Here is a 14,965-nt window from a genome sequence, read left to right on the forward strand (position 1 = left end):
AAGGGGCATTACTATGTGGTGTAATATGAATCAGGGACACTACATGCAGTGTAATGTGAATGTGATTGTTGTACTGCGTGGTGTAATTTTAATTAGGTGGTACTATTGTGTGACCACACTGCTTCTTTGTGAGATCAATGTCCCTTTAAAAAGTATGTAAAGTAGGGCACTAATTTATAGTTTGCAGAGGGGTGCCATAAACACCATCACTGGCCCTAGCTCCACTTTATGGGAGGGGGTAGGTGGCAGGTTAATGAGTTCCCCCACCTCTCCAGGACCACTTGAAGCCCTGGGTAAGCCTAATAATACTCGTTACCTATTACATTAGTCACAGACCATATAGGCAGAGCACACTGCAGGTGTTTTATAAACAGTGGCATCTGGTGAAGATAATCAGTAAATAGTGAAGCTAAGTGCATTATTTCATTGTGCAAGACAAAACAGATGGTGAATCCCACATCAGGTGAGAGCAACCAAATGAATCAGTAATGATCTGTGTGATGTCCTTGGAGCCTCTCATTAACCCAACTATTTACATTGTTGTGTGCAGTAGTTACAGCATGTAATATTCATCTCCGTTTATATTTCTCACATATTACAATTTTATGTTCTAATCATTATAGGAATAGACTTTTCATATTAGTTTTCTGTTTAACAATACAGTATATTTGTTTTGAATCAGCCTAAAACTAGTAAAACATATATTAACATGCAATATCATAGGCTCAATCCACATACTTTTATTTCTTTTATACAGAAAACACAAGTGGTCATAGAGTCCTTTTACTATTAGCCGTTATTTACACTGTATAGTGCCAGTATATTCTGTTGCGCTTTACTGTTGGTGCAAAATAGTATCAAAACGAACTGGGTAACAGATAAAGAAGTAAGAGGGCCCTGCTACCGGGTGTAGTATGGTATGCCGGCAGCCGGGATCCCAGCGGCCAGCATACCGGTGCCAGGATCCTGACCGCCGGCATACCGACAGCTGGGCGAGCGCAAATGAGGCCCTTGCGGGCATGGTGGCGTGCGGTATCCGTTCACATGGTCGACAGTCATTAGGTCGACCACTATTGGTCGACATTGACATGGACACATGGTCGACACATGAAAATCGTCGACACGTGAAAGGTCGACACATGACAAGCTCGACATGAGTTTTTTAGCTTTTTTTTGGGGGGGGGGGGACTTTTCCATACTTTACCATCCACGTGGACTACGATTGGAATGGTAATCTGTGCCGAGCGAAGCAGTAGCGGAGCGAAGGCACCATGCCCGAAGCATGGCGAGCGAACGCGGTGCACTAATTGGGGTTCCCAGTCACATTACGCAAAAAACAACACCAAAAAAAAGTTAAAAAACTCATGTTGACCTTTTCATGTGTCGACCATTTTCATGTGTCGATCATGTGTCCATGTCGACCATGTCAATGTCGACCTAATGACTGTCGACCATAACATGGTCGACCATTCATACCGGAACCGTGGCGCGCTGCACGCCATGCTATTTATTCTCCCTCCATGGGGGTCGTGGACCCCCAAGAGGGAGAAAAGTTGTCGGTATGCCAGATGTCGGGATTCTGGCGCAGGTATACTGAGGGCCGGGCTCCCAACAGCCGGCATACTGAATACCACCCCTGCTACCAAGCTTACTCTCTATCCTACTGTGATGCATGGGGTAGATATCCATAGAACACTGCTTTCCATATGTGTCTTATGATCACCTTATGATTAAGTTCCATGTCATGCATTACAGAATTAAAAACTGCATACTGTTGAACAGCACAGCAAGTACCCTAAGTTGAGAACCATGGATTAATTTATTGATTTGCAATTCACACAATCTACAAAGTGAGACATCATTGATCAACTTTTCATATTACATTAGTGTTTCATTGTAATTTTTCCTACACAGCACTATGAGTGACTTTAGTAACTGTCCACTTTTTCAGATTTCCAAAGAAACAAATCATTGATTTAGGCACTAGTATTTTAGACCCCCTCTGATATCATTAACACCATTGCGCCTCACCACTCCCCCTCCCCCTTTTCTCGCTTGCCTTTCCCCGTCCTATTGTTCTCTTTCTTCTCTCATTGTCCCTCTTCCCCTGTTCTCTATATTCCCCTGTTCTCATGCTCGTCTCTCTCTCTCTCTCTCTATCCCCCCTTTCAATCTACCTCTATTCTACCATTCTGTCTCTATATACCTCCTATTGCTTTTTCTTAATACCCCGTTCTCTCTCTTCCACATTCTTTCTATATACACTGTTCTGTGTTTCCCAACAACCCTGTTCTCTCATCTCCTTTTCACCTACAGCTCCCTGTTTTTACTTTTACCCACCCCCTGTTATCCTTCTCTTCCTCCAAGCCCCTTGTCCTTCTCCTCTCCACCCGTTCACTCTCTCCACCCTCCCTCCCATTCACTTTTACATTCTCTTTTGACCTCCCACCTCACCCCGCACTGAGGGTCTAATTCATGTTTGTATGCAATGGGCGATTATCACGCAGTGGAGCACTTATCGGAAGACTGCACCTGTGCTTTGATTACAATACACATGAATGAAGGAGCCGCTGCAATTTCGCTCGCAATGTGGATTTCATGGAAAAGTGATTAATAGGAAGTGACTGGAGGTGTAAATGGAGTGGTTGGGAAAACGCAGGCATGTCATGGCTGTTTTTGGGGTGTATATCTGATGACAACTGCGAAGTTGTACATGCAAAAACATGGTGACTGAGTTGCTACTGCTGTGTCCAATCTGCATAGCCATAGACCAGGGGTAGGGAACCTTTTTTCTACCAAGGGCCATTTGGATATTTATAAAATCCTTCTGGGGCCATACAAAAATGATCAATTTAAAAATGAGCCTGCCCCCCAGCAGTTATGCCCCCCAGTAGTTATGCCCCAGTAGATATGCACCTTAGTGGCACTGTGTGCGCGTGCCAAAAAATGGATGTGGCCACATGCCACATGTGGCGTGGCCAATTAAAATGGGGCGTTATACACATATGCCCCCAATAGTGCAGTGCCAGATACACATATATAGAAAAAACGGGTATAGCAATAACTTTGTGCGCCTTAAAGCTGCTGGACAAAAACACTTTCCTTGAAGGTTACCTCTCCCTTCACCACAAGTGCTACAAATAATAGAAATGGAAAGCTGACTTATCCTGCACCTTTGTCACAATTCGGTCAGTTCCCATGTAATATAGTTGGTAGTATAGCATGGAACAAAGACATAGAAATACAGTATGTATATAGTGAAGTACAGTTTAATGAGACACACATACATATAATGTATATAATGATTCACATAAAAATATTAATTCACACAATAATGTTAAAAGACAAATAGCTGCATATCCAACTGGACAGGAAACCCAGAAAAAGTTGCAATGGATAGTTTTTGGTAACTATCCATTGCACCTTTTCCTGGGATTCCTGTCCAGTTGGATATGCTGCTATTTGTCTTTTAACATTATTATGTGAATTAATATTTTTATGTGAATCATTATATACATTATATGTATGTGTGTCTCATTAAACTGTGCTACACTATATACATATTTCTATGTCTTTGTTCCATGCTACATTACCAACTATATTACATGGGAACTGACCAAATTTTGACGGTGATAAGTGCAGGATAATTTCTATTATTTGTACCAGATACACATATGCCCCCAGTAGTGCACTGCCAAATACACATTGCCCCACAGTGCCAGATACTCATTGCCCCACAGTGCCAGATACACATTGTCCCACAGTGCAAGATACACATTGTCCCACACTGCCAGATACACATTGCCCCACAGTGCCAGATACACAAATGCCCACACTGTGCCGGATACACATTGAACCCACAGTGCCAGATACACATTGCCCCACAGTGCCAGATACACATTGCCCCACAGTGCCAGATACACATTGCCCCACAGTGCCAGATACACATTGGCCCACAGTGCCAGATACACATTGGCCCACAGTGCCAGATACACAAATGCCCACACTGTGCCAGTGCCAGATATACATTACCCAACAGTGCCAGATACACAAATGCCCACACTGTGCCAGATACACATTGCCCCACAGTGCCAGATACACATTACCCCACAGTGCCAGATACACATTGCCCCACAGTGCCAGATACACATTGCCCCACAGTGCCAGATACACATTGCCCCACAGTGCCAGATACACATTGGCCCACAGTGCCAGATACACAAATGCCCACACTGTGCCAGTGCCAGATATACATTGCCCCACAGTGCCAGATACACAAATGCCCACACTGTGCCAGATACACATTGCCCCACAGTGCCAGATACACATTACCCCACAGTGCCAGATACACATTACCCCACAGTGCCAGATACACATTACCCCACAGTGTCAGATATACATTGGCCCACAGTGCCAGGTACATATTACCCCACAGTACCAGATACACATTGCCCCACAGCGACCCCCCCCCCCCGCTACTCACCGCTGTTGTTGCTGCTATGTGAGGGGAGGAGAGCACAGCGCCTCTCCTGCCCCTCAATGCTCCATGAAGTCCGGTCTCCAGCAGCGGGTATCTCAAATTAGGTGCCGGTTCATTAGCCAATCAGAGTTCGCCGACCGCCAGCCAATCAGGAGCCGGGGATGCCGATCTGCAAGCTCTGATTGGCTGACAAACCAATGAGATTCACCCCGCCGCTGCCGGAGACTGGAGTGCGGACATCACTGAGGACATTGAAGGTCAGGAGAGGCGCTGCGCTCTCCTTCTCTCAAATAGCAGCGGCTGCAGCACTGGCTGCCGGGCCAGATGAAGAGGCTGTATGGGCCTGATCCGGCCCGCGGGCCAGACGTTCCCCACCCCAGCTATAGACCAGCCCTTAGCCTTGATGTTCCTGTCAACATTATCATTCAGATGATGATCACCCTTTGATACTGTCCCTACAAATGACCCTTGTATGCTGGCCCATATGCCTGTATATCCCTTACAACATTATTTAGTCCAAAACATATCTCAGACTTACTAACTTTCCTAAAATACCACTTAACCTTCCACTCACATATTCAATAAAAACTTTTGGCAGATGGCATAAATCAGAAAAAGAACTGATGAATTATAAAGCAAGAAACAGCTAAGGGCCACCCACCTGTGGCCCATCTTGGATCTAGTAGGTAGTGCAAAGCATTATCTTTTAATATTACTTTACTCCACAAGTAAATAATAAATCAAGTATATGCTTAGGTAAGCCTCTGTATTAAAGAAAAAGAAAAATATTGGTCACAGCCTTAATATCTTACAGCAGAATGTATTCATGTGACCGGCGGTCACACGACTTCACCCTACATCCCGCCCCCTCACTATCCCGACAGTCAGCATGCCGACCGACAGGGACTATTCCCACTTGTGGGTGTCCACAACACCCATAGAGTGGGAAGCAGTCGCCACCGAGCCCGCAAGGGGCTTGCTGCACTTCCCCCCCCCCCCCCCCCCCCCACTGCCGGGATTCGGCTGACTGCCAGTCTACTGATCGTCGGTCAGCCAGACCACACCTCTTACCAGGGCCGTAACTACGTGTGTGCCAAGTGGGCTTGGCACACAGCGCAGTTGCCCTGAGGGCGCATGGCCAGCGGCATGTAATGAGTCAAATTGGCTCATTACATGCCGCCTCTGAAGTCTGCGCCGCCGCACTGGGGAGGAGAGCTGCAGCGCCGGGTAGCGGAGAAGGAGGAGGAGGGAGGGGGACTGGAGCCGCAGCAGCGCTATTTCATTGGTAATAAGCGCCGCTGCAGCAGCACCCTCTCCTTCCATATTGGCTGCCCGGCGCTGCTGTGGATGCTGGGATGCGGTTCCTCCATCCCAGCATCCACAGCAGCGCCGGGCAGCCAATACGGAAGGAGAGGGGCTGCTGCAGCGGCGCTTACTACCAATGAAATAGAGCTTCTGCGGCTCCAGTTCCCCTCCCTCCTCCTCCTCCTTCTCCGATGCCTGCACCGAGGGAGCTGCACGAGGAGCTTGACTGCCAGCGGGGAGATGGTAAGTATGTCTGTCTGTCTCTCTCTCAGGGGGACACCGTCTGCCGCAATGTGTAAAAAGGGGGACTGGCTGCCGCAATGTGTAAAAAGGGGGACTGGCTGCCGCAATGTGTATAAAGAGGGACACCGTCTGCCGTAATGTGTAAAAACGGGGACGCCGTCTGCTGTAATGTGTAAAAAAGGGGACGCTATCTGCCGTAATGTGTAAAAATGGGGACGCTGTCTGCCGTAATGTGTAAAAAGGGGACGCTGTCTGCCGTAATGTGTAAAAAGGGGACGCTGTCTGCTGTAATGTTTAAAAAGGGGGACTGTCTGCTGTAATGTGTAAAAAGGGGGACACTGTCTGCTGTAATGTATAAAAGGGCTCTACCTGGTGTAGTGGCGCTACTGTGCAGCGTGATTTGAACAATGGAGACTACTGTGCACCGTAGTATGAATTGCTATTATTTTGTGGCCACACCCCTTCCCCATGAAGCCACACCCCTATATATTTTCCACGCGCCTACAACGCGCACTGCCCCTATCTTACATGGGGGGGGGGGGCGCACCAATGTCATTTCTTGCACACAGCGCTAAAATGCCTAGTTACAGCACTGCCTCTTACAGCATGGGTCTTCAATCTGTGGCCCTCCAGCTGCTGTGGAACTACACAACCCAGCATGCTCTGCCACAGTTCTGCAATTAACGCATGCTAAAATTGAGGCAGGGCATGCTGGGATGTGTAGTGCCACAGCAGCTGGAGGGCCGCAGATTGAAGATCCATGTCTTACAGTATTACACCTTCTCTGTACTGTGACTAAATAAGTGGGTAAAAGTGCCAGAATCACGCATGTCTGTATTGGCACATGAGTGTATCCACCTTAGGAGCAGACGCAGAATGAATTCATGTAAGATAACTGTACACTACAAAAACTGGTGCATGTCCTACTCTGTATGCTGTGACCCAATAGTACAATTGCTGTTATAGGTGCATATTTATTGGCAGGGGACGTGAGGCCAAATAGAGGGTGGAACTGGGGGCATGATCGCATGACCAAGTCATTGTGTGCCTGTCCTGCTACAAAATGCAGAGATCACCAGCATTGTAAGGCGGGCGGCAAGGCCACAATGACGCGATTCAGCACAAATCGCGTCATTGGAACCACCTGGACTGTGACCACTACTTGGAGGTGTGTTGGCAATTGGCTGGCTTTGATGTGGGGTGGTGCAGGTGGGGCAGGGACGTGCAGTCAGGGGAGGCAGTGCCTCCCCTGTCATAATGATTAAAATAATAAAAAGAAGATATTTATAACACAGTCTGTTATAAATATCTTTTTTTATTATTTTAATAATTCTCCCCCCCTGTGGCTGCTTGCGAGGGACAGCTGGGAGGCAGCGGGAGAGGTGCCTCCCGCTGCTAACACTAAAAGTCCGGGCAGCAGGGGGCGGGCAGGGGGCGGGACGCAGCAATGGGCTGTGAAAGCCCATTGAAAATGAATGGGGAAGCGGCACCTACACTGGTGCCGCAATGACAGGGGCGTGCACGCCCCTTTCAGTGTCCCAGATGTGATTGGCCCAGCGGATCCAGTGCTGGATCCAATCACTAGCGAGCCCCCTTCCCGGCTGCAGCAGGCTGTGTGGGCGCCCGCTGACTGACACCTGAGGTCATAATTGATCCCTGGTGTCTGAGCGGCGCTACTATGGGAGAGACGTCATGAGTCATGATGTCTCTCCCATAGTACAGCAGAGACGAGCTGGCGGACAGAGACGGAGGTATGTGTGTGTGGGTTTTTTTTGTGTGTGTTTGTGTTGGGGGCAGAGCAGCTGGGGGGCACAGCAACAGGGGCACAGCAAAAGAGGCACAACTACAAGGGGCACAACTATAAGGGGCACAGCAACTGGGGGGCACAACTACAAGGGGCACAGCAACTGGGGGGCACAACTACAAGGGGCACAGCAACTGGGGGCACAACTACAAGGGGCACAACTACAAGGGGCACAGCAACTGGGGGGCACAACTACAAGGGGCACAGCAACAGGGTCACAACTATAAGGGGCACAGCAACTGGGGGGCACAACAACAAGGGGCACAGCAACAGGGGCACAGCAAAAGGGGCACAACTACAAGGGGCACAGCAACTCGGGGGCACAACTACAAGGGGCACAGCAACTGGGGGGCACAGCAACTGGGGGCACAATTACAGGGGTCTCAGCTACTGGGGGCAAAGCTACAGGGGGCACAGCGACTGGGGGCACAGCGACAGGGGGCACAACTACTCGGGGCATAGCTAGGGGGCACAGCTATTGGGGGCAAAGCTACAAGGGGCACAGCGACTGGGGTCACAGCTACTGGGGGCACAGCTACTGGGGGCACAGCTACAGGGTGCACAGCGACTGGGGTCACAGCTACTGGGGGCAAAGCTACAGGGGGCACAGCGACAGGGGGCACAACTACTCGGGGCACAGCTAGGGGGCACTGCTATTGGGGGCAAAGCTACAAGGGGCACAGCGACTGGGGTCACAACTACTGGGGGCACAGTGACTGGGGGCAAAGCTACAGGGGCCACAGTGACTGGGGGCACAACTACTCAGGGCACTGCTACAAGGGGCACAGCTACAACGGGCACAGCTACAGGGGGCACAGCTACAAGGGGCACAGCGACTGGGGTCACAACTACTCGGGGCACTGCTACTGGGGGCACTGCTACAGGGGGCAAAGCTACTAGGGGTATAGCTACTAGGCTCACAACTATCGGGGGCGCCTGCTCCATCATCCCAGCCAGCAGCAGCACTCTCCCCTGTCTGTGCTAACGTCCTCCCGCGTCAGCGAGTGTATAATATTCATTAATTTCTCTCTCTCCTCCTGTGGATTACTTTGTTTGTAAGTATAATTTTCATTTTTACAGGTACCGGCCCTATTGGATTCTACTGGACAAGTGGACGTGACCGGCGTGGAATGTAGGTAAATAATCTCTCTCTCATTTTTACAGGAATCACCTATTGGATTCTACATGGACAAGTGGACGTGACCGGCGTGGGATGTAGGTAAGTATGTGTGAGTGTGTAAGTGTGTTTTAATAAATTTTTACTTTCACGGTGTGTGTTGTGTTTTTATTTGGCTATTTTTGTTGTTGTAGAACTACAGGTACCAGCGGGCCCGTTATTTTCCCGCATGCTGGTACTTGAGGTTCTCCAAGTACCAGCAAGCGGGGGAGGCTTGCTGGGCCTTGTAGTTCCACAACAAAAAACAATATTCTTTTTTATACACACTTATGGCTTATCAGCCCGGCACCCACCGCCCAGGGGTGCTGGGGAAAGCCTCAGGCTTCACCCCGGCCCTTGGGTGCCTGGAGGGGGTGGACCTCTTGATTTAAGGGGTCCCCACTCCTCCAGGGAACCCCGGCCAGGGGTGACTAGTTGGGGGGTAATGCCACGGCCGCAGGGACCTACATAAATGTGTTCCCCGGCTGTGGCATTATGTCCCTTGCTAGTGGAGCCCGGTGCTGGTTTTCAAAATACGGGGGACCCCTTCATCTTTTGTCCCCCGTATTTTTGGAACCAGGACCGGTCTAAGAGACCGGTGCTGGTTGTCTAAATATGAGGAATCCCTGTCCAATTTTTCCCCAGTATTTAAACAACCAGGACCGGCTCAATGAGCCCGAGGCTGGTTATACTTGGAAGGGGGACCTCACACATTTTTTTTTTACATGTTTTAACCCATTCAGACCCTTCTCCATTAAGTTAATGGAGGCCCTGGAAAACAAAATTGCATTCATATCCTCCTCCCACTCCCTTCCCAAACACTAATTTTTATTTTTTTTCTATAAACATGTACAATATATCACCAGTATGATGAGCAGGCAGGCAGCGGGCATTGGCGGCATCGGATTGAGATGCAAATTTGTGGCGGAGGGCTGGGTCAGTTGATGGTGGGCAAGTTTGTAAGCCATTGGCAGTGGCAGCAGGCATCGGCTCAGAGGCAGTAGCGGGCATTGGCTCGGCGGTGGTAGGGGTCATCGGCAGGATTCGGCGGACATTATTGCTGTAGTGCCTCACCAGCCTCTTACCTCACTGCACGCCACTGAGGTGGGGGGCACCCGGCCTGGTGACTTGACCACTCTTTAGGATGGCCGGGAGTGCCACCTGATTTTCGGTAGCCTCCAGGCCATTCTGGGAGAGCAGGCAAGTGTGAGTTTGGCCCTGGTAATGAACGCCATTGTAATCTATAGGCAGCGGTGCAAGTATGCGGGTACGGGTGGGTACGGCGTACCCTTAAGAATTTCGCCGTGGGTACGCCGTACCCACACCGATGGGCCGCCGCTTGCTACTGTTGATGTGAGGGGAGGAGAGCGCAACCTGCGCCTCTCCTCCCCTCAATGTCTTCTTTCAAATCAGCGCCGCCCATGAGCCAATCAGAGCTAGCGGAGCTTTGATTGGCTCACGGATCGGCGCTGAAGATTGAACTCACCCGCCGGAGACTGAGGGGAAGGAGAGGCGCAGGCTGCGCTCTCCTCCCCTCACACAAGTCAGCAGCAGCGGTGAGCAGGGGAAGGGGAGGGGGGATTCTGCTGCTTCAGGAATACCTGGCACTGTGGGGGGCATTGTATATCTGGCACTGTGGGGGGCAATGTATACCTGGCACTGTGGGGGGCAATGTATACCTGGCACTGTGGGGGGCAATGTATACCTGGCACTGTGGCGGGCAATGTATATCTGGCACTGTGGGAGGCAATGTATATCTGGCACTGTGGCGGGCAATGTATATCTGGCACTGTGGCGGGCAATGTATATCTGGCACTGTGGCGGGCAATGTATATCTGGCACTGTGGCGGGCAATGTATATCTGGCACTGTGGGGGGCAATGTATATCTGGCACTGTGGGGGGCAATGTATATCTGGCACTGTTGTGGGCAATGTATATCTGGCACTGTTGTGGGCAATGTATATCTGGCACTGTGGGTGCAATGTATATCTGGCACTGTGGGTGCAATGTATATCTGGCACTGTGGGTGCAATGTATATCTGGCACTGTGGGGGCAATGTATATCTGGCACTGTGGGGCATTCGTGTATCTGGCACTGTGGGGCATTCGTGTATCTGGCACTGTGGGGCAACGGGTATCTGGTACTGTGGGACAACGTGTATCTGGCACTGTGGGGGTCATATGTGTATCTGCCCCTCCCCCATATGTGTATCACGCCCACATTTCCATTGGTCACGCCCCATATGGTGTTTGGCCACGCCCATTTTTTTTTGGCATGCGCGCCTTCGCCGCGCGCACACAGTACCTGGAAGACATTTTTTCTACTTGCACCACTGTCTATAGGCTACAATCTGCAACTTTTTCTGGGAGAGGGATTTGAAGCATCCCTTCCTGGCACTCTCCGTTCACGCATGTGTACTCTCACCACACATGCATAGTAGTGCAGTCGGTTCCAGAACGCATTAGCGATCTTGCCGAAGCCACTGTCCCTGGATGTGATTAGTGGTACATGTCCACAATCAGTAATTTCTTATTTCCACGATAAGCTGATAATATTTATGCCCCATGCAGTATAACTGTTTCAGACTTCTCTTTGTAAAGCAGCATCATTGAATATGTTATATTATTACAAATAAGTTTTCAGGGTGATGCTAGATATCCTGTCCAGTTGTCCCTCATAAAACATTTTGTCGTTACATTTAATCTTGGTTTTGTTATATTGAAAATACAGATTAGTCTATGAAAAGGACTGCAGTGTTTTTTCATATACAGTACTTTAAAAGTGGAGTTTTGGGGGTTTTCTGCTCTCTCCCTCTGACCATGACTGTCAGAGAACAATAGTCTGTGCTCAGGAGAAGAATGATGGATGCTGACTGGTATGCCTGAATACATTTATTTTTTTCTGTCTGGGCTATATTGCTGGAAGTGATGATCAGAACCTTGCTGTAATTAATTACAGTCTTCACAAATCACTGGTCATTTAGTAAAGTACACTTTATCAATACACTGGATCCTCTAGTGAGTTGTTTGCTTGCTGCAGGAAAAAAAGACTGATATGTCCATCCATTACAAGATGTCTTTAATACGTTTAGTAAAGTACGTTTTTTTTATTTATCTTTAAGTGGTACTTTATGTAAACGCTAATGTTCTTTGGATGTAAAAAGAGCAATTTGACAGTTGTAATTATCTTTATAATAAACGATATATTGTTTTCTCTAATATAGGAATTTAACCCGGTTATTAAACACAGATATTAGGAAGGGTGGAACAATAGTACCCCAACATCCAACTCCTTTGCCAGGCCCCTGGCTTGTATAGGCATGTTTGTGTAGGGAATGTTTACATGTATGTTTTACTCCTCTATTTCTCTATTATTTGTTAAAGCCATGACAACTGTGTGGTACATAAAGAGCTATTAGAATGTGCAATAGAAACCACTAATACGTTGTTACATTTGAAGGTTCGTACACATACATGTTTGCAGAACAAATGACATGATCAATGCATGGTCAAGTTTTGGTATCTATCTTAAAAGCCTTCTCCTTGTACGTTGTTTGTATGTTTAAAGATTCTTGTTACATTCAATGCAGTGTAGCATGGGCTGAGTGAGTTTACTATATGATCTAACACTACAACATTACCCAGTTCCTCATATTTACTGTAGGACATCATAATTTTAAGAAATATACCAACAATTGAAAATTGTAGATCACTGCATTAAGGGCCTGATTCATGATTGTAAGTAAAGCAAAAAAAGCAAGCAACTGGACAAAACCATGTTGTACTGAAAGTGGAGCAGATGTAACGTGCAGAGAGGTTTTAGATTTGGGTGGGTAATATTATTTCTGTGCAGAGTAAATACTGGCTGCTTTTGCATGTAGCCCACAAATACTGGACAGCTTAATTTGTACACTGCAATTTAGATTTTAGTTTGAACAGACCCCACCCATATCTGGATCTCTCTGCACAGATTCAGTATGATATCCCGACTGACGACTCTGGAATCCCAATACGGTAAATCCCAACAGGGGAGTGTATCTCTCCCGCAATCCCCCCCCCCCCCTTCTCCTCTGACACCTAACCCTCCTATTCTGCAGCCTAACCCTAACCTCGACCGGGTGGTGCTTAAACATGACTCACCTTACCTGCAGCCTAACCTTCCCCCCCTTAGTGCCTAAACCTAACCTCCCCCCTGTGATGCCTAACCCCCCTCCCCGAAGCCTAACCCTAACTCCCCCCTTCCCCCCTGGCCCTAACCCCAACCCGTCTGCTATACTTACGTTCAGGATGCCGGCTTTCCGGATTCTAGTGCCAGTCTTCTGTCGGAATTCTGGCATTGGCTTTCTGATGGCTATTGAGAGTCCGGCATCAGCATTCCGACTGCCAGGATCCCTACAGCTGGCATCTTGACCACATCCCCTCTGCACATGTTACATCTGCCCCACCTGCAGTGCAACATGGTTTTGCCTAGTTGCTTGCTTTTCTGCTTTACTTACAAACATGCATCAGGCCCTAAGTACAATACATAGGAAGAACACAAGCAGACAATTATTCACAAGGTAAAATATTAGCAAACAATTGGACAAGCGCTACCATGCTGCGGGCTGTGATAGCTTTTGAGTTGATTAAGCATATAAGTGTTCTACATGATAACTTTCTGCTGAGAGATCATTCCCCAGGATTAACACTCACGTGTATAGTATAAGATTAACACTCACCAATAAGGGCTATTATTAAATTACAGTTCTTTTAGTTAAACATAATTGTGCAGTATTTGTTTATCATATTATGTCACTATTGTTATGTTATACATTGTTTCATTGCAGATTGTTTATTTACAAAAGGGCATCTGTGCTTTTCAGACTTGAGTCTTTCATTTCAGTTTACTAATGATTGCTACTGTGCTGTTGTCTCTTAATGTGAATTTACAGGGGCTAGCAACAAGTATCATTGTCAGTATAGCATATTGAATAAATTGCAGTCAGGAAATCAAATCATATATTTGTTTTCTAAAATATATGATCTGTCTTGCTTTATAAACTTGCCTTTTCATAACATTCTGTTACAATATCTTGCCTTGTTGAGTCTGTTAACCTTTTGATACTTCAAAGGGCAACAATTGTTACTAACAGGCTTTACCATTATCACTGAGGAATCTGGATACATTTAGATATGATTTTCACTTGGCTATATAGCTACAGGGGCACCACGGTTGGAGTACATTTATTTCCCCCATTCAGGACTCTCATTGGTGATTTGGCGGGCACCCTCCCATGGCAGTTCTCCAACTGATGGGACATTTGGTCACCATCTAACACCAAAAGCGGATCCTTCTTTTTTCTATTCTCTGATTACTTCCTTCTGAACTCTCATCAATGATTCGGGAGATGGACGCATCAAACACAGTATGCCTACTATCATACCTCACTGCTTGTGCCCAATCTCATCTGATCTTGGAAGCTAAACAGTAGAGGGCCGGGTCAGTACTTGGTGGGTGACTACCAGGGAAGACTCGGTGTAGTAGGTTGAAAACCTAGGAACAACTCCAGTCTAACATCGAAAGCAGAATCATACTTTTTCTTGCATTTGATCTCTGCAACTCCAGGTACCCCACCATCTATCAGTCTTATCGGTGGCGTAAGTTTGTCACAGTTGCCCGGAGGCAAGAAAAATATTGGTGCCATATATATATATATATATATATATATATATATATATATATATATATATATATATACATATATACAGTGTGCAGGCTCGGAACTCACGATTCACAATAACAGCATGCTATATGTAACAAAATATTTTTTATTTGTTGCTCCTGCATAGCAAGCCTGCCGATTCTAACTATATGAAGCTACTACAAAACCGTTGCAACTAGGCAGATCTATGTAGGGGTCCAGCCACACACTTCATAGATCTGCTCAGTCACTCACAATGCTGATTATTTCTCTGACAATTAATTTGCAAGTGTCA

The 14,965-nt window shown here is 47.5% G+C and overlaps 1 pseudogene; it reads left to right on the top strand.

Moving 5' to 3' along the window:
* Nucleotides 1-14,398: 14,398 nt before the first annotated feature.
* LOC134936930 (5S ribosomal RNA) lies at nucleotides 14,399-14,516 on the top strand (annotated as a pseudogene).
* The last annotated feature ends 449 nt before the right edge of the window (nucleotides 14,517-14,965 follow it).

This window comes from Pseudophryne corroboree, chromosome 6, assembly GCF_028390025.1.
Source record: "Pseudophryne corroboree isolate aPseCor3 chromosome 6, aPseCor3.hap2, whole genome shotgun sequence".
Lineage (NCBI taxonomy): Eukaryota > Metazoa > Chordata > Amphibia > Anura > Myobatrachidae > Pseudophryne > Pseudophryne corroboree.